This window comes from Conger conger, unplaced genomic scaffold (assembly GCF_963514075.1).
Source record: "Conger conger unplaced genomic scaffold, fConCon1.1 SCAFFOLD_86, whole genome shotgun sequence".
Taxonomy (NCBI): Eukaryota; Metazoa; Chordata; class Actinopteri; order Anguilliformes; family Congridae; genus Conger; species Conger conger.
In genome coordinates, this window is record NW_026890491.1 from 87,026 (window position 1) to 104,297 (window position 17,272).

Genomic DNA, 17,272 nt, shown 5'->3' on the forward strand with positions numbered 1-17,272 from the left:
CCCGGACAGGGGCTACCTGGTATACCCAGGGCAACCTTTGTACTGTCGTAGGTGTGGATTGTATGGGCATGTTAAGGCGGTGTGCTCCACTGACCGATGTAGGCATTGTGCATCGGCGGAGCATGCTACAAGAGACTGTGTGGCCCCGAAAATGTGCAGTCTTTGCGGGAGTGTGGAGCACCTTTTCCGGGCCTGCCCAGAAAGGGTGAGGTCGTTTGCGGCCCTGGTGCAGGGTGAGTTTGGGGCCTACTCTGGGCCTCCTGGAGGTCAAGCACGGCCTAGCACCAGGAAGGCCGGGCGAGAAGCAGGGGAGTCGGCTACGGAGGGAGGGCAGGCTTCGGAGCACGGGGCTGGGCCTTCCAGCACTACTAGCCCAGGCTCTGCGGCGGCCTTGGCCACTAGGCCGGATCAGGAAGGGGTGGGGCCTGGTGGGCTGGCTCCGGTTCCGGAACCATCCCTGCATCCTGGGCACAGGAGCGAGACCTCAGCTTTGGAGGAGCCACGGAGGGGCGCGGAGGGGAGTACAGAGCAAGAGGCAAGGGGGTCCAGTGAGACCATGGAGGCTTGGTCTGGGTCGGGTCCGGCTTCCGGTCGGGCTCCGGTTTCCGGTCCGGGTCTGGCTTTGGGTTCCGGTCCGGCTCCGGGTTCCGGTCCGGCTCCGGATTCCGTGCGGGCTCCGGGTTCCGGCCCGGGTCCGGCTCTGGGGTCCGGTCCGGCTCCGGATTCCGGTTCGGGTTCCGGTCCGGCTCCGGATTCCGGTTCGGGTTCCGGTCCGGCTCCGGGTTCTGGTCCGGTTCCGGGTTCCGGTCTGGGTCCGGATTCCGGTCCGGTCCGGGCCTACTCACCGGGGCAGATCTTCGGGCCTTCCTCGCGTCCTGGCCTGGGTTTGGGGCTTGGGGCAGTGGTGATGAAGGCGAGGGTCTGGGCGGAGGAGTCCGGAGTCCCAAGAGAGGGTTCGCCGGAGCTATTTTCCCCTTTGTCGGTGCCTCCTGTGGAGGAGGTTTTGTCCCCGGAGGCGGAGGGAGCGGCTATGTGCACCACTGCGGACCTGCAGACCCCGTTGGCGTGGGGGGACAGCCCTCCTCCAGAGGGAGAGGTGCCGGAGTGGGCGCAGGTGGCAGCACGGAAGCGGGTTCGCTCGGGGGACACGAACGGGAGAGAAGCAAAGGCAGGACCGGGCATCCCTCTGCAGAACAGGTTCCTGGCCCTTTCAGACTCGGCGGAGGGGGAGGCCCAGGAGGTGGACATTGAGGTGGACCTGGAGGAGGCATCCGGAGCCTCTGCGGCCTCAGCGGGACCGGCAGTCAGCCCGGCTTCCCAGTTTGCAGGCTGGGATGTGGCGGGGATCACAGGGGTGATGGGGATGGAGAAAGGACTCGAGGGAGGGGGGGACTCCTCTGAGAAGGAAGGGGATTGAAGGTCAGTAAAAAATTTTTTTGTTAAAAAAAATGGTGGTAAATGTAATCACTTTGAATGTGCGGGGTTTGAGAAACTCGGGGAAGAGGCAGGCACTTTTTGCCTCTTTAGCGGCGACAAGAGGGAAGGTTTTTTTGTTACAGGAGGTGCACCTTCGGGACATGGGGGATGTACTGGGTTTCTCAGAGGAGTGGACGTGGGGCCCATCGGCGTGGTCGGTGGGCAGCGTTCATGCCGATGGGCTGGGGATTTTGGTGAAGGGCGCTGATATGGAAATCCAGGAGTCTGTGGACATTGTGGCGGGGCGGGCGATGTACGCAGACGTTAATCAGGGTCCTTTTAAAATAAGAATTTTTAATGTGTACGGGCCAACTCGGAGTGGGCGGAGGCTGGAGGTTTTTAGGGAGCTGGTGCCCAGTCTGTCCACCTCCAGGCGGATAATCCTGGGGGGGGACTTTAATGTGTCGCTGGATGGGGGTGGGGCTAGCGCTGCTGGGGGGGGGGATTTTTCGGCAAGAGCGCTGGCGGAGTTGGTCAGGGATTACGGCCTGGTCGACTCCTTCCGGGCGGCACATCCGGCGGCTCCAGGCTTTACCTGGCGGAATTCCAGGGGAGCTGCGAGCCGCCTGGACTACATTTTTGTGCCGAAGGAGTGGGTGGGGGTGACCGCCACGCTGCAGCCTTCATGGGCATCTGACCATGACATGCTGCAGGTGGCGGTCCCCATTCCCAACACGCAATGGGGGCCAGGCTACTGGAAAATGAATACCTCCCTAATGAAATCCAGGGCGTTCCAGGAGGCCTTTCGAGGCTTTTATAAGGCCGTGAGGGCACTGAGGGGGTTCTACTCCACAGTGGTAGACTGGTGGGAGGCGGCAAAAGTGCGTTTCGGCCTTTTTTGCCAAAGGTACAGCATGGCGCAGCGGCGGAGGGAGCGGACGGAGGTGAAGAAGTGGCTAGACGCCTTGGCGTATATGCACACCCAGCTCAACAGGGGGAGGGCAGTGAGGTGGGAGGCCTATGAGGGGGCGAAGGAGAGGGTGAGAAGCCTCCTGGAGGGGAGGGCTAAGGCCTTGGCCTTCCAGGGCCGGCTGAGGGAGATGGAGGAGGGGGAGAAGCCCACTGCTTTTTTTTTTCAGGCTGCTGAGGCTCGGAGGAAGGCCGCCGTGATCTCTGGGTTGAAAGGGGAAGCGGGGCTGGAAACGGGGGTCCCGGAGATGCTGGGGATCGCGGAGGGCTTCTTCCGAGACCTTTTCAGCAGGAGAGAGTGCGACCCGGAGGAGCAGGAGGCACTGCTGGGGTGTGTGGTGCCCCGGTTGGGGCGGGAGGAAGGGCAGGCACTGGAGGCGGAGCTCAGTCTGGAGGAGCTGACAGGGGCGCTCCGCTCCATGAGGGAAGGGAGGGCCCCGGGGCATGACGGACTCCCGTGGGACTTCTACAGGGAGTTTTGGGACATCATTGGTCCGGATCTCATGGAGGTCTTTCAGGCGCTTCTGGAGGGGGGAGCGCTGTCGGCCTCCATGAGAAAGGGAGTGGTGACGCTGCTCCACAAGGGAGGGGACAGGGCTGACCTTAAGAACTGGCGTCCAATCACCCTGCTGACGGCGGACTATAAGCTGCTGGCCAAAGCAGCTGCGGTCCGCCTGAAGCAGGTGATGGACGTCCTGGTCAGCCCTGACCAAACTTGTGGGGTACCGGGGCGGTCCTGCAGCTGGAACCTGGTTCTGCTGCGGGACACAATTGACTGGGTGCGCGATCGGGGCCTTCCTCTGGCGGTGGTCAGCATCGACCAGGAGAAGGCCTTCGATCGGGTGCAGCACGCCTTCCTGTTCCGGGTCCTGCAGCGGATGGGTTTGGGCCCCCATTTTCTGTCCTGGTTGCGCATTCTGTACAGGGGAGTGTACAGCTGTGTGAAAATAAATGGGTTTCTGAGCGGGGCTGTGGAGCAAGCGGGGGGGGTGCGGCAGGGGTGCCCAATCTCCCCGCTGCTCTACGTCCTGTTCATGGAGCCCTTCGCAGAGCTGGTGCGTCGGGACCCAGGTGTGGACGGGGTGAGGATCCCAGGGGCTGCAGGGGCCGAGTTGAAGATCCAGCAGTATGCTGATGACACAACAATTTTTGTGTCTTCAACTCGGTCCCTGGCAAGGGTGAGAGTCCTGGTGGACAGGTTTGCGGCAGGGACGGGCTCCAGGGTGAACCTGTCCAAGTCCTCAGTCCTGCTGTGTGGTCGGTGGAGAGAGGAGGTGAGGGACTATGGTGGCTGGGAGCGGTGCCAAGGGGGACTGAAGGTGTTGGGGGTGCGCTTCTTTCCCCAGGGCAGTGGTGAGCGGAACTGGGAAGAACGTATGGCGCTGGTGAGATCGCGGCTGGGGGTGTGGGCACGCAGGCGGCTGTCGCTGACTGGGAGGGTGGTAGTGGTGAGGGCTGTCCTGCTCCCGCTACTCTTGCATCTGGCCTACGTCTTCCCAGTTCCTGCTAGGATCAAGGTGGCCCTGACCAGGGCCATGTTCAAGTTTCTGTGGGGAGGGAGGTACGAGTACGTGCGTCGCGACCTCATGTACATGCCAGTGGACATGGGGGGTCGCGGCGTGCCGAGAATCCCCCTGAAGCTTGACGCGATATTTACAGCTTTCGCATGTAGAATGGTCCTGGAAAGGGTCCCACATAAGTGCTACCACTTCGCCCGTCTCCACCTGGCAAACGCGCTGAGGCACTGGGTGCCGCTGACCCACGTGGCTCCACGGGCAGAACAGCAGTCCCCGGCCTATCAGGCGGTGCAGCGCTTCCTTAGGCAGTGCCCGGCTCCAGTGGAGAGGGAGAGACTTCTCCAGCACAGGCTGCTGTATAAGAGCATTGCGGGCAGGCAAGTGGCAGGTCCTGAAGGGGTGCCGCTGAACCTCGAGTGGGGCAAGGTGAGCGGGGGGAGGGCACCAGGGGTGGTGCGGGACCTCCACTGGCTGTGCGCGATGGGCAGACTGTCGGTGCGGGAGGTGCTGCATCGCCATGGGTGCAGTGCCAGCCCACTCTGTCCAAGGGGCTGTGGGCTGGTGGAGTCGGTGGCTCACGCCCTATGGGAGTGCCGGTTCGCAAGGGTGTACTGGGGGTTGGTGCAGGGCCTCCTCAGTGGGGTAGGGCCTGCCTTCACCCTGAGCAGAGAGAGAGTTCTGTACAGGCGGGGGCTGGCAGCAGTGGGAGCTGTGGCTGAGGGTGTAGTGTGGGAGGTGATAGGGTATGGCAAGTGGGTGCTGTGGGAGGACAGGATGGCAGCAGTGGGGATGAGGCTGAGGGTCCTGACTCCCAGCCAGCTCTACTATAGGTTCTCGGGGAGGGTAGCGGAGAGAATAAGGGGGGATGGGGTGGTGCACGGGTGGGAATGGGTGCGGGAGTACTGGGGAGGCCTGGAAAGGCTCTTCCTCTGGGAGGGGGGTCCTGGGAATATGTAAGCATGTAAATAGAATGTATGTGATTGGGGTGGTTGGGTTCGGGGTTTGTGGGGTGGGGTGGGGTGGGGTGGGGAGGGGGGAGGGTGGAGGGTGGGGTTCTTCTTGTTGTTTTTGTATTTGTATTGTTTTTGTTGTTGGAGTTGTTTGTTTGGGGTTTTGTAATTAGGGTGGGAGGGGGTGGGGTGGGGGGTTGTATGGTTGTTTCGGTTCTGTTTTTGTTTGGTTTGAAATGTGTTGATACAGTGGGAATGTGTTGGGACTTTGGGACTTCAGGGGAGGGTGGGGTTTTGAGTTTACAGTTGTTAAGAGGATGTGGTTTGGAATTTGTTTGTTTATTGTTTGTATGAAAATGTAATGAGGTTGGTGTGGACCAATAAATTAATTTAAATACAAAAAAAAAAAAAAAAAAAAAAATCTGTTCTTATCAGTTTAATATCTGATACGTCCCCTATCAGGGGACTATATATTAAACGGATTTTTGGCACAGGGAGTCGGAGAAGGAGCTTGCTCCGTCCGCTTCAAGCATCGACCCGTTATTGCAGTGCGTTCGGGAACGGTGCGCCTCTCCAAGTTTTGTGCAAAAAAAGGTTGTGTTTTGTTGTCCTTTACTAGGTGGGTGGGTTGCCCTGTTCTTCCCCCTTTTTGTTTGTTTGTTTGTTTGTTTGTTTATTTTGTATGTATGTAAATTGTGTTGTAAATAGGGTGAATATGTGCCCTTGTTGTAAGTGTGCTTGCCTCTGTTTTTTAGCAAAATGATGTAGTTTTCTGTGCGGGACGTAACTGTTTGTTGTCATTGCGCTGTCTCGCTTTTCCCACCTTCCCTCTCGGATTGTCTGTCCGGCCGGCTGGCGGCAGTGGCAACCACGGGTCATGGGGAGTGGCTGGGAAGGGGGCCGGAGGCGCCTGGTGCGCTGAAAGGTCACATTTCGCTCGGGTTTCTCTTCAGCACGCACAAATCTTTCGCCTTTTACTAAAGATTTCCGTGGAGAGGAACGCACCTGAGTTTGTGCTATTTTTGGATGCTCCGTCCACAGGGCGGGGCAACTTCGAACGGTTTAAGGACAGACGGCAATGTGCGACAGGTATGCGGGTTGCTTGCGAGTCGCCGACTTGCTCGTTTCTGGCTTATCGCCTGCTTGCCGCGTGCGATCGATGCCCCGCTCGCTAAATAGCTTTGGTCGCTGCCTAGAGAGCAGCTATTCGGTAAGTGACTCGGTAGTAAGTACGTAACAGCGTACTCGGTATGTGTCGAGTGTTTTTGGCGGCTGTGCCTGCCAGTGGAGGACAGTGGATCTTGGTGGGAGGAGCCAGCTGAGTCCGGTCGTTACGGTAGCTCGCCGACCGGCCAGTCAGTGCGTGCGCAGGGTTCTTGGGAAGGCGGGGAGGGGGGCCGGCCCCTGGGCCAGGTGGCGTCTTCCCCCGAGCGCGGTCCGGGGCCACCGGGAGGGCGCCGTCGGCAGGGGCCAGTGTGCGGTTATCGCTTCTCGGCCTTTTGGCTAAGATCAAGTGTAGTATCTGTTCTTATCAGTTTAATATCTGATACGTCCCCTATCAGGGGACTATATATTAAACGGATTTTTGGCACAGGGAGTCGGAGAAGGAGCTTGCTCCGTCCGCTTCAAGCATCGACCCGTTATTGCAGTGCGTTCGGGAACGGTGCGCCTCTCCAAGTTTTGTGCAAAAAAAGGTTGTGTTTTGTTGTCCTTTACTAGGTGGGTGGGTTGCCCTGTTCTTCCCCCTTTTTGTTTGTTTGTTTGTTTGTTTGTTTATTTTGTATGTATGTAAATTGTGTTGTAAATAGGGTGAATATGTGCCCTTGTTGTAAGTGTGCTTGCCTCTGTTTTTTAGCAAAATGATGTAGTTTTCTGTGCGGGACGTAACTGTTTGTTGTCATTGCGCTGTCTCGCTTTTCCCACCTTCCCTCTCGGATTGTCTGTCCGGCCGGCTGGCGGCAGTGGCAACCACGGGTCATGGGGAGTGGCTGGGAAGGGGGCCGGAGGCGCCTGGTGCGCTGAAAGGTCACATTTCGCTCGGGTTTCTCTTCAGCACGCACAAATCTTTCGCCTTTTACTAAAGATTTCCGTGGAGAGGAACGCACCTGAGTTTGTGCTATTTTTGGATGCTCCGTCCACAGGGCGGGGCAACTTCGAACGGTTTAAGGACAGACGGCAATGTGCGACAGGTATGCGGGTTGCTTGCGAGTCGCCGACTTGCTCGTTTCTGGCTTATCGCCTGCTTGCCGCGTGCGATCGATGCCCCGCTCGCTAAATAGCTTTGGTCGCTGCCTAGAGAGCAGCTATTCGGTAAGTGACTCGGTAGTAAGTACGTAACAGCGTACTCGGTATGTGTCGAGTGTTTTTGGCGGCTGTGCCTGCCAGTGGAGGACAGTGGATCTTGGTGGGAGGAGCCAGCTGAGTCCGGTCGTTACGGTAGCTCGCCGACCGGCCAGTCAGTGCGTGCGCAGGGTTCTTGGGAAGGCGGGGAGGGGGGCCGGCCCCTGGGCCAGGTGGCGTCTTCCCCCGAGCGCGGTCCGGGGCCACCGGGAGGGCGCCGTCGGCAGGGGCCAGTGTGCGGTTATCGCTTCTCGGCCTTTTGGCTAAGATCAAGTGTAGTATCTGTTCTTATCAGTTTAATATCTGATACGTCCCCTATCAGGGGACTATATATTAAACGGATTTTTGGCACAGGGAGTCGGAGAAGGAGCTTGCTCCGTCCGCTTCAAGCATCGACCCGTTATTGCAGTGCGTTCGGGAACGGTGCGCCTCTCCAAGTTTTGTGCAAAAAAAGGTTGTGTTTTGTTGTCCTTTACTAGGTGGGTGGGTTGCCCTGTTCTTCCCCCTTTTTGTTTGTTTGTTTGTTTGTTTGTTTATTTTGTATGTATGTAAATTGTGTTGTAAATAGGGTGAATATGTGCCCTTGTTGTAAGTGTGCTTGCCTCTGTTTTTTAGCAAAATGATGTAGTTTTCTGTGCGGGACGTAACTGTTTGTTGTCATTGCGCTGTCTCGCTTTTCCCACCTTCCCTCTCGGATTGTCTGTCCGGCCGGCTGGCGGCAGTGGCAACCACGGGTCATGGGGAGTGGCTGGGAAGGGGGCCGGAGGCGCCTGGTGCGCTGAAAGGTCACATTTCGCTCGGGTTTCTCTTCAGCACGCACAAATCTTTCGCCTTTTACTAAAGATTTCCGTGGAGAGGAACGCACCTGAGTTTGTGCTATTTTTGGATGCTCCGTCCACAGGGCGGGGCAACTTCGAACGGTTTAAGGACAGACGGCAATGTGCGACAGGTATGCGGGTTGCTTGCGAGTCGCCGACTTGCTCGTTTCTGGCTTATCGCCTGCTTGCCGCGTGCGATCGATGCCCCGCTCGCTAAATAGCTTTGGTCGCTGCCTAGAGAGCAGCTATTCGGTAAGTGACTCGGTAGTAAGTACGTAACAGCGTACTCGGTATGTGTCGAGTGTTTTTGGCGGCTGTGCCTGCCAGTGGAGGACAGTGGATCTTGGTGGGAGGAGCCAGCTGAGTCCGGTCGTTACGGTAGCTCGCCGACCGGCCAGTCAGTGCGTGCGCAGGGTTCTTGGGAAGGCGGGGAGGGGGGCCGGCCCCTGGGCCAGGTGGCGTCTTCCCCCGAGCGCGGTCCGGGGCCACCGGGAGGGCGCCGTCGGCAGGGGCCAGTGTGCGGTTATCGCTTCTCGGCCTTTTGGCTAAGATCAAGTGTAGTATCTGTTCTTATCAGTTTAATATCTGATACGTCCCCTATCAGGGGACTATATATTAAACGGATTTTTGGCACAGGGAGTCGGAGAAGGAGCTTGCTCCGTCCGCTTCAAGCATCGACCCGTTATTGCAGTGCGTTCGGGAACGGTGCGCCTCTCCAAGTTTTGTGCAAAAAAAGGTTGTGTTTTGTTGTCCTTTACTAGGTGGGTGGGTTGCCCTGTTCTTCCCCCTTTTTGTTTGTTTGTTTGTTTGTTTGTTTATTTTGTATGTATGTAAATTGTGTTGTAAATAGGGTGAATATGTGCCCTTGTTGTAAGTGTGCTTGCCTCTGTTTTTTAGCAAAATGATGTAGTTTTCTGTGCGGGACGTAACTGTTTGTTGTCATTGCGCTGTCTCGCTTTTCCCACCTTCCCTCTCGGATTGTCTGTCCGGCCGGCTGGCGGCAGTGGCAACCACGGGTCATGGGGAGTGGCTGGGAAGGGGGCCGGAGGCGCCTGGTGCGCTGAAAGGTCACATTTCGCTCGGGTTTCTCTTCAGCACGCACAAATCTTTCGCCTTTTACTAAAGATTTCCGTGGAGAGGAACGCACCTGAGTTTGTGCTATTTTTGGATGCTCCGTCCACAGGGCGGGGCAACTTCGAACGGTTTAAGGACAGACGGCAATGTGCGACAGGTATGCGGGTTGCTTGCGAGTCGCCGACTTGCTCGTTTCTGGCTTATCGCCTGCTTGCCGCGTGCGATCGATGCCCCGCTCGCTAAATAGCTTTGGTCGCTGCCTAGAGAGCAGCTATTCGGTAAGTGACTCGGTAGTAAGTACGTAACAGCGTACTCGGTATGTGTCGAGTGTTTTTGGCGGCTGTGCCTGCCAGTGGAGGACAGTGGATCTTGGTGGGAGGAGCCAGCTGAGTCCGGTCGTTACGGTAGCTCGCCGACCGGCCAGTCAGTGCGTGCGCAGGGTTCTTGGGAAGGCGGGGAGGGGGGCCGGCCCCTGGGCCAGGTGGCGTCTTCCCCCGAGCGCGGTCCGGGGCCACCGGGAGGGCGCCGTCGGCAGGGGCCAGTGTGCGGTTATCGCTTCTCGGCCTTTTGGCTAAGATCAAGTGTAGTATCTGTTCTTATCAGTTTAATATCTGATACGTCCCCTATCAGGGGACTATATATTAAACGGATTTTTGGCACAGGGAGTCGGAGAAGGAGCTTGCTCCGTCCGCTTCAAGCATCGACCCGTTATTGCAGTGTGTTCGGGAACGGTGCGCCTCTCCAAGTTTTGTGCAAAAAAAGGTTGTGTTTTGTTGTCCTTTACTAGGTGGGTGGGTTGCCCTGTTCTTCCCCCTTTTTGTTTGTTTGTTTGTTTGTTTGTTTATTTTGTATGTATGTAAATTGTGTTGTAAATAGGGTGAATATGTGCCCTTGTTGTAAGTGTGCTTGCCTCTGTTTTTTAGCAAAATGATGTAGTTTTCTGTGCGGGACGTAACTGTTTGTTGTCATTGCGCTGTCTCGCTTTTCCCACCTTCCCTCTCGGATTGTCTGTCCGGCCGGCTGGCGGCAGTGGCAACCACGGGTCATGGGGAGTGGCTGGGAAGGGGGCCGGAGGCGCCTGGTGCGCTGAAAGGTCACATTTCGCTCGGGTTTCTCTTCAGCACGCACAAATCTTTCGCCTTTTACTAAAGATTTCCGTGGAGAGGAACGCACCTGAGTTTGTGCTATTTTTGGATGCTCCGTCCACAGGGCGGGGCAACTTCGAACGGTTTAAGGACAGACGGCAATGTGCGACAGGTATGCGGGTTGCTTGCGAGTCGCCGACTTGCTCGTTTCTGGCTTATCGCCTGCTTGCCGCGTGCGATCGATGCCCCGCTCGCTAAATAGCTTTGGTCGCTGCCTAGAGAGCAGCTATTCGGTAAGTGACTCGGTAGTAAGTACGTAACAGCGTACTCGGTATGTGTCGAGTGTTTTTGGCGGCTGTGCCTGCCAGTGGAGGACAGTGGATCTTGGTGGGAGGAGCCAGCTGAGTCCGGTCGTTACGGTAGCTCGCCGACCGGCCAGTCAGTGCGTGCGCAGGGTTCTTGGGAAGGCGGGGAGGGGGGCCGGCCCCTGGGCCAGGTGGCGTCTTCCCCCGAGCGCGGTCCGGGGCCACCGGGAGGGCGCCGTCGGCAGGGGCCAGTGTGCGGTTATCGCTTCTCGGCCTTTTGGCTAAGATCAAGTGTAGTATCTGTTCTTATCAGACGGAAACGAGGGTCGCGATCCAGAGGCTTTTTTCGTGCGGGACCATGGATGCTCCAGGACCGGAGATGCCAGGAGGAACACTGAGGAGGAGGAATACAATTCGGCTGCAGGTTGCGACGGAGGAGAGACGGAAGGTGGACTTGCAGTATGTTGTAGTAAGGCTCTTTAAAGATTTTTTTGAGGTTGGAGTGGAGCAGATGTACTGTGTGCAGGATTACCCGAGCAGAGGCCTGTTTGATGTAACTTTGGAGAGTGAGGGCCTGTGTTTGGAGGTTTTTGAGGCCTACAAAGAACGGAAGGAGGCAGAGGTTTTAAAGGGAATTAATATGGAGCCGCTGTTTTCAAGAGATGTGAAGCTGGTTACCCTGCTGACGTACAACCCGTTTGTGACGGCGAGGGAGGTGGAGGTTTTTTTGGGAAGGTATTGCACCGTGTTGAGGACGGAAGTGAGGATGCGGAATCGTTTTGGGGTGTGGAACGGGAAGAGGCAGGTCCTGGTGAGGCTCAGGCCAGAAGAGAACGCGGTGGGCGGTGTGAGGCATCTGCCTGCAGTATTTTCCATCGGGCCGGATAAAGGTTTTCTTACCTATTCCGGCCTACCTACATACTGCAGGAGGTGCCTCAAGTATGGCCACATGGGAAAAGACTGCAGTTCGTTTGTGTGTTTGGCATGTGGGGAGGAAGGCCATGCGGCACGCGAGTGCCCGGCAGGAAGGAAGTGCCATCTGTGCGGGAGTGGGGAACACCTGATCCGGGACTGCCCGGCCCGGAGGCGCACCTACGCCGAGGCAGCAGGAGGACAGCCGGCTCCCCCTGGTGGTGGGGAGGAGGAAGCGCAGGGGGAGGGGCAGCAGAGCCAGGCAGAGGAGCAGGGACGTGAGCAGGGCAGTGCTGCTCCTGCTGAGGCAGCGCCCCCTGGAGGAGTGGAGGAGGGAGTGCCGAGACGGGGAAGCAAGCCAGCGGCGGAGGTAGCTCCTGTGGCGGAGAAGGCGGTTGAGGAGGTGGTGGAGGAGTCGGAGCTGGAGGCTTCAGCTTCCTCAGCGCCGGCATCGGGAGAAGTGCCCCCCACCCCACGTCCTCGGGCCAGGAGGGGAGAGGGGAAGGCAGGCAGAGCAGTGCCGGCCCTGGGTGGAGCAGAGGTGGTGGGCCAAGTGGAGGCAGCGGGGAAGGCACCCCCAGAGAGAGCCTTTGGGGCAGTGTGCGCAGGGGCAGCTGGGGCTGAGGAAGGAGGCCTGGAGGGGGGGGTGAAGCGCAGCCGCACCCCCACTTGGGCGGAAGCCATTGAGGAGCTGGCGGTGGAGAGCACAAGCGGGGAGAGCGGATCCCCGGGGGAGAAGGAGAAGAAGAAGAAGAAGAAGAAGAAGGTTAGGCTCGGCGTGGTCAGGGGGGGATTACACCTGGACTCTGGGGACTCCACGGATGTGTCGAGCGGTGAGAGCCTGGTGTGGGACATGGCTTCCCCCCTGTCCGAGTGTGGGTACGACGAGGGGCCGGTCCAGCAGAGGCCCCCGAATGAGGTACCGTTCCTGGATTGTGAGGAGGAAGGGGGAGGGAGGGGGGGGGGTTTTGGCCTGTGATGGCGGGGGGGCTTGTGTTTTGTTTTTTTTTCGTTGGAATGGAAGGGTTTTCTTTTTGGAGTGTGGGAGTGTGGGGATATAAGGGTTTTGAAGGGTTTTGTTTGTGGGTTTGTTTGTGCTGCCATTGTTAGTGTATGGCTGTTTTTGTTTGGTTTGAAATGTGTTTGTACAGTGGGAATGTGTTGGGACTTTGGGACTTCAGGGGAGGGAGGGGTTTTGAGTTTACTTTTGTCAAGAGGATGTGTTTTGGTTTTTGTTGTTCAGTATTTGTAAGGTAAGGCGATGTAGGAGTGGAGGGATAAAATGTTTTTTGGAAAGTTTTTGTTTGTTGGTGCCGCTTTTGTGTTGTATGGTTGTTTCTGTTCTGTTTTTGTTTGGTTTGAAATGTGTTTGTACAGTGGGAATGTGTTGGGACTTTGGGACTTCAGGGGGGGGGTTTGGTTTTACTTTTGTCAAGAGGATGTGTTTTGGTTTTTGTTGTTCAGTATTTGTAAGGTAAGGCGATGTAGGAGTGGAGGGATAAAATGTTTGTTGAAAGGTTTTGTTTGTTGGTGCTGCTTTTGTGTTGTATGGTTGTTTTCTGTTCTGTTTTTGTTTGGTTTGAAATGTGTTTGTACAGTGGGAATGTGTTGGGACTTCCGGGGAGGGTGGGGTTTTGAGTTTACATTTGTGAAGAGGATGTGGTTTGGATTTTGTTTGGTTATTGTTTGTATGTAAATGAAATGAGTTTGGTGCGGACCAATAAAATAATTTAAATATAAAAAAAAAAAAAAAAATCTGTTCTTATCAGTTTAATATCTGATACGTCCCCTATCAGGGGACTATATATTAAACGGATTTTTGGCACAGGGAGTCGGAGAAGGAGCTTGCTCCGTCCGCTTCAAGCATCGACCCGTTATTGCAGTGCGTTCGGGAACGGTGCGCCTCTCCAAGTTTTGTGCAAAAAAAGGTTGTGTTTTGTTGTCCTTTACTAGGTGGGTGGGTTGCCCTGTTCTTCCCCCTTTTTGTTTGTTTGTTTGTTTGTTTGTTTATTTTGTATGTATGTAAATTGTGTTGTAAATAGGGTGAATATGTGCCCTTGTTGTAAGTGTGCTTGCCTCTGTTTTTTAGCAAAATGATGTAGTTTTCTGTGCGGGACGTAACTGTTTGTTGTCATTGCGCTGTCTCGCTTTTCCCACCTTCCCTCTCGGATTGTCTGTCCGGCCGGCTGGCGGCAGTGGCAACCACGGGTCATGGGGAGTGGCTGGGAAGGGGGCCGGAGGCGCCTGGTGCGCTGAAAGGTCACATTTCGCTCGGGTTTCTCTTCAGCACGCACAAATCTTTCGCCTTTTACTAAAGATTTCCGTGGAGAGGAACGCACCTGAGTTTGTGCTATTTTTGGATGCTCCGTCCACAGGGCGGGGCAACTTCGAACGGTTTAAGGACAGACGGCAATGTGCGACAGGTATGCGGGTTGCTTGCGAGTCGCCGACTTGCTCGTTTCTGGCTTATCGCCTGCTTGCCGCGTGCGATCGATGCCCCGCTCGCTAAATAGCTTTGGTCGCTGCCTAGAGAGCAGCTATTCGGTAAGTGACTCGGTAGTAAGTACGTAACAGCGTACTCGGTATGTGTCGAGTGTTTTTGGCGGCTGTGCCTGCCAGTGGAGGACAGTGGATCTTGGTGGGAGGAGCCAGCTGAGTCCGGTCGTTACGGTAGCTCGCCGACCGGCCAGTCAGTGCGTGCGCAGGGTTCTTGGGAAGGCGGGGAGGGGGGCCGGCCCCTGGGCCAGGTGGCGTCTTCCCCCGAGCGCGGTCCGGGGCCACCGGGAGGGCGCCGTCGGCAGGGGCCAGTGTGCGGTTATCGCTTCTCGGCCTTTTGGCTAAGATCAAGTGTAGTATCTGTTCTTATCAGTTTAATATCTGATACGTCCCCTATCAGGGGACTATATATTAAACGGATTTTTGGCACAGGGAGTCGGAGAAGGAGCTTGCTCCGTCCGCTTCAAGCATCGACCCGTTATTGCAGTGCGTTCGGGAACGGTGCGCCTCTCCAAGTTTTGTGCAAAAAAAGGTTGTGTTTTGTTGTCCTTTACTAGGTGGGTGGGTTGCCCTGTTCTTCCCCCTTTTTGTTTGTTTGTTTGTTTGTTTGTTTATTTTGTATGTATGTAAATTGTGTTGTAAATAGGGTGAATATGTGCCCTTGTTGTAAGTGTGCTTGCCTCTGTTTTTTAGCAAAATGATGTAGTTTTCTGTGCGGGACGTAACTGTTTGTTGTCATTGCGCTGTCTCGCTTTTCCCACCTTCCCTCTCGGATTGTCTGTCCGGCCGGCTGGCGGCAGTGGCAACCACGGGTCATGGGGAGTGGCTGGGAAGGGGGCCGGAGGCGCCTGGTGCGCTGAAAGGTCACATTTCGCTCGGGTTTCTCTTCAGCACGCACAAATCTTTCGCCTTTTACTAAAGATTTCCGTGGAGAGGAACGCACCTGAGTTTGTGCTATTTTTGGATGCTCCGTCCACAGGGCGGGGCAACTTCGAACGGTTTAAGGACAGACGGCAATGTGCGACAGGTATGCGGGTTGCTTGCGAGTCGCCGACTTGCTCGTTTCTGGCTTATCGCCTGCTTGCCGCGTGCGATCGATGCCCCGCTCGCTAAATAGCTTTGGTCGCTGCCTAGAGAGCAGCTATTCGGTAAGTGACTCGGTAGTAAGTACGTAACAGCGTACTCGGTATGTGTCGAGTGTTTTTGGCGGCTGTGCCTGCCAGTGGAGGACAGTGGATCTTGGTGGGAGGAGCCAGCTGAGTCCGGTCGTTACGGTAGCTCGCCGACCGGCCAGTCAGTGCGTGCGCAGGGTTCTTGGGAAGGCGGGGAGGGGGGCCGGCCCCTGGGCCAGGTGGCGTCTTCCCCCGAGCGCGGTCCGGGGCCACCGGGAGGGCGCCGTCGGCAGGGGCCAGTGTGCGGTTATCGCTTCTCGGCCTTTTGGCTAAGATCAAGTGTAGTATCTGTTCTTATCAGTTTAATATCTGATACGTCCCCTATCAGGGGACTATATATTAAACGGATTTTTGGCACAGGGAGTCGGAGAAGGAGCTTGCTCCGTCCGCTTCAAGCATCGACCCGTTATTGCAGTGCGTTCGGGAACGGTGCGCCTCTCCAAGTTTTGTGCAAAAAAAGGTTGTGTTTTGTTGTCCTTTACTAGGTGGGTGGGTTGCCCTGTTCTTCCCCCTTTTTGTTTGTTTGTTTGTTTGTTTGTTTATTTTGTATGTATGTAAATTGTGTTGTAAATAGGGTGAATATGTGCCCTTGTTGTAAGTGTGCTTGCCTCTGTTTTTTAGCAAAATGATGTAGTTTTCTGTGCGGGACGTAACTGTTTGTTGTCATTGCGCTGTCTCGCTTTTCCCACCTTCCCTCTCGGATTGTCTGTCCGGCCGGCTGGCGGCAGTGGCAACCACGGGTCATGGGGAGTGGCTGGGAAGGGGGCCGGAGGCGCCTGGTGCGCTGAAAGGTCACATTTCGCTCGGGTTTCTCTTCAGCACGCACAAATCTTTCGCCTTTTACTAAAGATTTCCGTGGAGAGGAACGCACCTGAGTTTGTGCTATTTTTGGATGCTCCGTCCACAGGGCGGGGCAACTTCGAACGGTTTAAGGACAGACGGCAATGTGCGACAGGTATGCGGGTTGCTTGCGAGTCGCCGACTTGCTCGTTTCTGGCTTATCGCCTGCTTGCCGCGTGCGATCGATGCCCCGCTCGCTAAATAGCTTTGGTCGCTGCCTAGAGAGCAGCTATTCGGTAAGTGACTCGGTAGTAAGTACGTAACAGCGTACTCGGTATGTGTCGAGTGTTTTTGGCGGCTGTGCCTGCCAGTGGAGGACAGTGGATCTTGGTGGGAGGAGCCAGCTGAGTCCGGTCGTTACGGTAGCTCGCCGACCGGCCAGTCAGTGCGTGCGCAGGGTTCTTGGGAAGGCGGGGAGGGGGGCCGGCCCCTGGGCCAGGTGGCGTCTGCCCCGAGCGCGGTCCGGGGCCACCGGGAGGGCGCCGTCGGCAGGGGCCAGTTTGCGGTTATCGCTTCTCGGCCTTTTGGCTAAGATCAAGTGTAGTATCTGTTCTTATCAAACGGAGACAACTTTCGCGATTCAGTGATTGTGCGTGTGGGACCATGGATGCTCCAGGACCGGAGATGGCAGGAGGAACCCTAAGGAGGAGGAATACAATTCGGCTGCAGGTTGCAATGGAGGAGAGACGGAAGGTGGATCTGCAGTTCGTTGTAGTAAGGCTTTTTAAAGATTTTTTCAATGTGGGAGTGGAGCGCATGTATTGTGTGCAGGACTACCCGAGTAGGGGGTTGTTTGATGTGACGCTGGACAGTGAGGGCCTGTGTCTTGAAGTTTTTGAGGCCTACAAGGAGAGGAAGGAGGCTGAAGTACTAAAGGGGATTAGCATGGAGCCCCTTTTTTCAAGTGACGTGAAGCTGGTTACCCTGCTTACTTATAACCCGTTTGTGACGGCGAGGGAGGTGGAGGTGTTTTTGGGAAGATATTGCACCGTGTTGAGGCCGGAGGTGAGGATGCGGAATCGGTTTGGGGTGTGGAACGGGAAGAGGCAGGTCCTGGTGAGGCTCAGGCCAGAAGAGAAAGCGGTGGGCGGTGTGAGGCATCTGCCTGCAGTATTTTCCATCGGGCCGGATAAAGGTTTTCTAACCTATTCCGGCCTACCTACATACTGCAGGAGGTGCCTCAAGTATGGACACATGGCAAAAGACTGCAGTTTCTTCGTGTGTTTGGCATGTGGGGAGGAAGGCCATGCGGCACGCGAGTGCCCGGCAGGAAGGAAGTGCCATCTGTGCGGGAGTGGGGAACACCTGATCCGGGACTGCCCGGCCCGGAGGCGCTCCTACGCCGAGGCAGCAGGAGGACAGCCGGCTCCCCCTGGTG

The 17,272-nt window shown here is 56.4% G+C and overlaps 16 non-coding genes and 2 pseudogenes across 16 annotated transcripts; all 18 read left to right on the top strand.

Annotated features, from left to right (window-relative positions):
• Nucleotides 1-5,236: 5,236 nt before the first annotated feature.
• Nucleotides 5,237-5,426, top strand: LOC133120327 (U2 spliceosomal RNA). The gene has a single exon (XR_009707218.1). It is a non-coding gene; the product is annotated as a U2 spliceosomal RNA (small nuclear RNA).
• A 359-nt stretch (nt 5,427-5,785) lies between these two features.
• LOC133120384 (U5 spliceosomal RNA) lies at nt 5,786-5,902 on the top strand. The gene has a single exon (XR_009707265.1). It is a non-coding gene; the product is annotated as a U5 spliceosomal RNA (small nuclear RNA).
• Nucleotides 5,903-6,335: 433 nt separating this feature from the next.
• Nucleotides 6,336-6,526, top strand: LOC133120450 (U2 spliceosomal RNA). The gene has a single exon (XR_009707328.1). It is a non-coding gene; the product is annotated as a U2 spliceosomal RNA (small nuclear RNA).
• A 359-nt stretch (nt 6,527-6,885) lies between these two features.
• Nucleotides 6,886-7,002, top strand: LOC133120385 (U5 spliceosomal RNA). Its single transcript, XR_009707266.1, has one exon. It is a non-coding gene; the product is annotated as a U5 spliceosomal RNA (small nuclear RNA).
• A 433-nt stretch (nt 7,003-7,435) lies between these two features.
• Nucleotides 7,436-7,626, top strand: LOC133120451 (U2 spliceosomal RNA). Its single transcript, XR_009707329.1, has one exon. It is a non-coding gene; the product is annotated as a U2 spliceosomal RNA (small nuclear RNA).
• Nucleotides 7,627-7,985: 359 nt separating this feature from the next.
• LOC133120387 (U5 spliceosomal RNA) lies at nt 7,986-8,102 on the top strand. Its single transcript, XR_009707268.1, has one exon. It is a non-coding gene; the product is annotated as a U5 spliceosomal RNA (small nuclear RNA).
• Nucleotides 8,103-8,535: 433 nt separating this feature from the next.
• On the top strand, nt 8,536-8,726 carry LOC133120452 (U2 spliceosomal RNA). Its single transcript, XR_009707330.1, has one exon. It is a non-coding gene; the product is annotated as a U2 spliceosomal RNA (small nuclear RNA).
• A 359-nt stretch (nt 8,727-9,085) lies between these two features.
• Nucleotides 9,086-9,202, top strand: LOC133120388 (U5 spliceosomal RNA). Its single transcript, XR_009707269.1, has one exon. It is a non-coding gene; the product is annotated as a U5 spliceosomal RNA (small nuclear RNA).
• Nucleotides 9,203-9,635: 433 nt separating this feature from the next.
• On the top strand, nt 9,636-9,826 carry LOC133120315 (U2 spliceosomal RNA). The gene has a single exon (XR_009707211.1). It is a non-coding gene; the product is annotated as a U2 spliceosomal RNA (small nuclear RNA).
• A 359-nt stretch (nt 9,827-10,185) lies between these two features.
• On the top strand, nt 10,186-10,302 carry LOC133120389 (U5 spliceosomal RNA). The gene has a single exon (XR_009707270.1). It is a non-coding gene; the product is annotated as a U5 spliceosomal RNA (small nuclear RNA).
• A 433-nt stretch (nt 10,303-10,735) lies between these two features.
• On the top strand, nt 10,736-10,843 carry LOC133120334 (U2 spliceosomal RNA; annotated as a pseudogene).
• Nucleotides 10,844-13,111: 2,268 nt separating this feature from the next.
• LOC133120324 (U2 spliceosomal RNA) lies at nt 13,112-13,294 on the top strand. Its single transcript, XR_009707216.1, has one exon. It is a non-coding gene; the product is annotated as a U2 spliceosomal RNA (small nuclear RNA).
• A 359-nt stretch (nt 13,295-13,653) lies between these two features.
• Nucleotides 13,654-13,770, top strand: LOC133120390 (U5 spliceosomal RNA). Its single transcript, XR_009707271.1, has one exon. It is a non-coding gene; the product is annotated as a U5 spliceosomal RNA (small nuclear RNA).
• Nucleotides 13,771-14,203: 433 nt separating this feature from the next.
• LOC133120453 (U2 spliceosomal RNA) lies at nt 14,204-14,394 on the top strand. The gene has a single exon (XR_009707331.1). It is a non-coding gene; the product is annotated as a U2 spliceosomal RNA (small nuclear RNA).
• Nucleotides 14,395-14,753: 359 nt separating this feature from the next.
• On the top strand, nt 14,754-14,870 carry LOC133120391 (U5 spliceosomal RNA). Its single transcript, XR_009707272.1, has one exon. It is a non-coding gene; the product is annotated as a U5 spliceosomal RNA (small nuclear RNA).
• A 433-nt stretch (nt 14,871-15,303) lies between these two features.
• LOC133120454 (U2 spliceosomal RNA) lies at nt 15,304-15,494 on the top strand. Its single transcript, XR_009707332.1, has one exon. It is a non-coding gene; the product is annotated as a U2 spliceosomal RNA (small nuclear RNA).
• A 359-nt stretch (nt 15,495-15,853) lies between these two features.
• Nucleotides 15,854-15,970, top strand: LOC133120392 (U5 spliceosomal RNA). Its single transcript, XR_009707273.1, has one exon. It is a non-coding gene; the product is annotated as a U5 spliceosomal RNA (small nuclear RNA).
• Nucleotides 15,971-16,402: 432 nt separating this feature from the next.
• Nucleotides 16,403-16,537, top strand: LOC133120330 (U2 spliceosomal RNA; annotated as a pseudogene).
• The last annotated feature ends 735 nt before the right edge of the window (nt 16,538-17,272 follow it).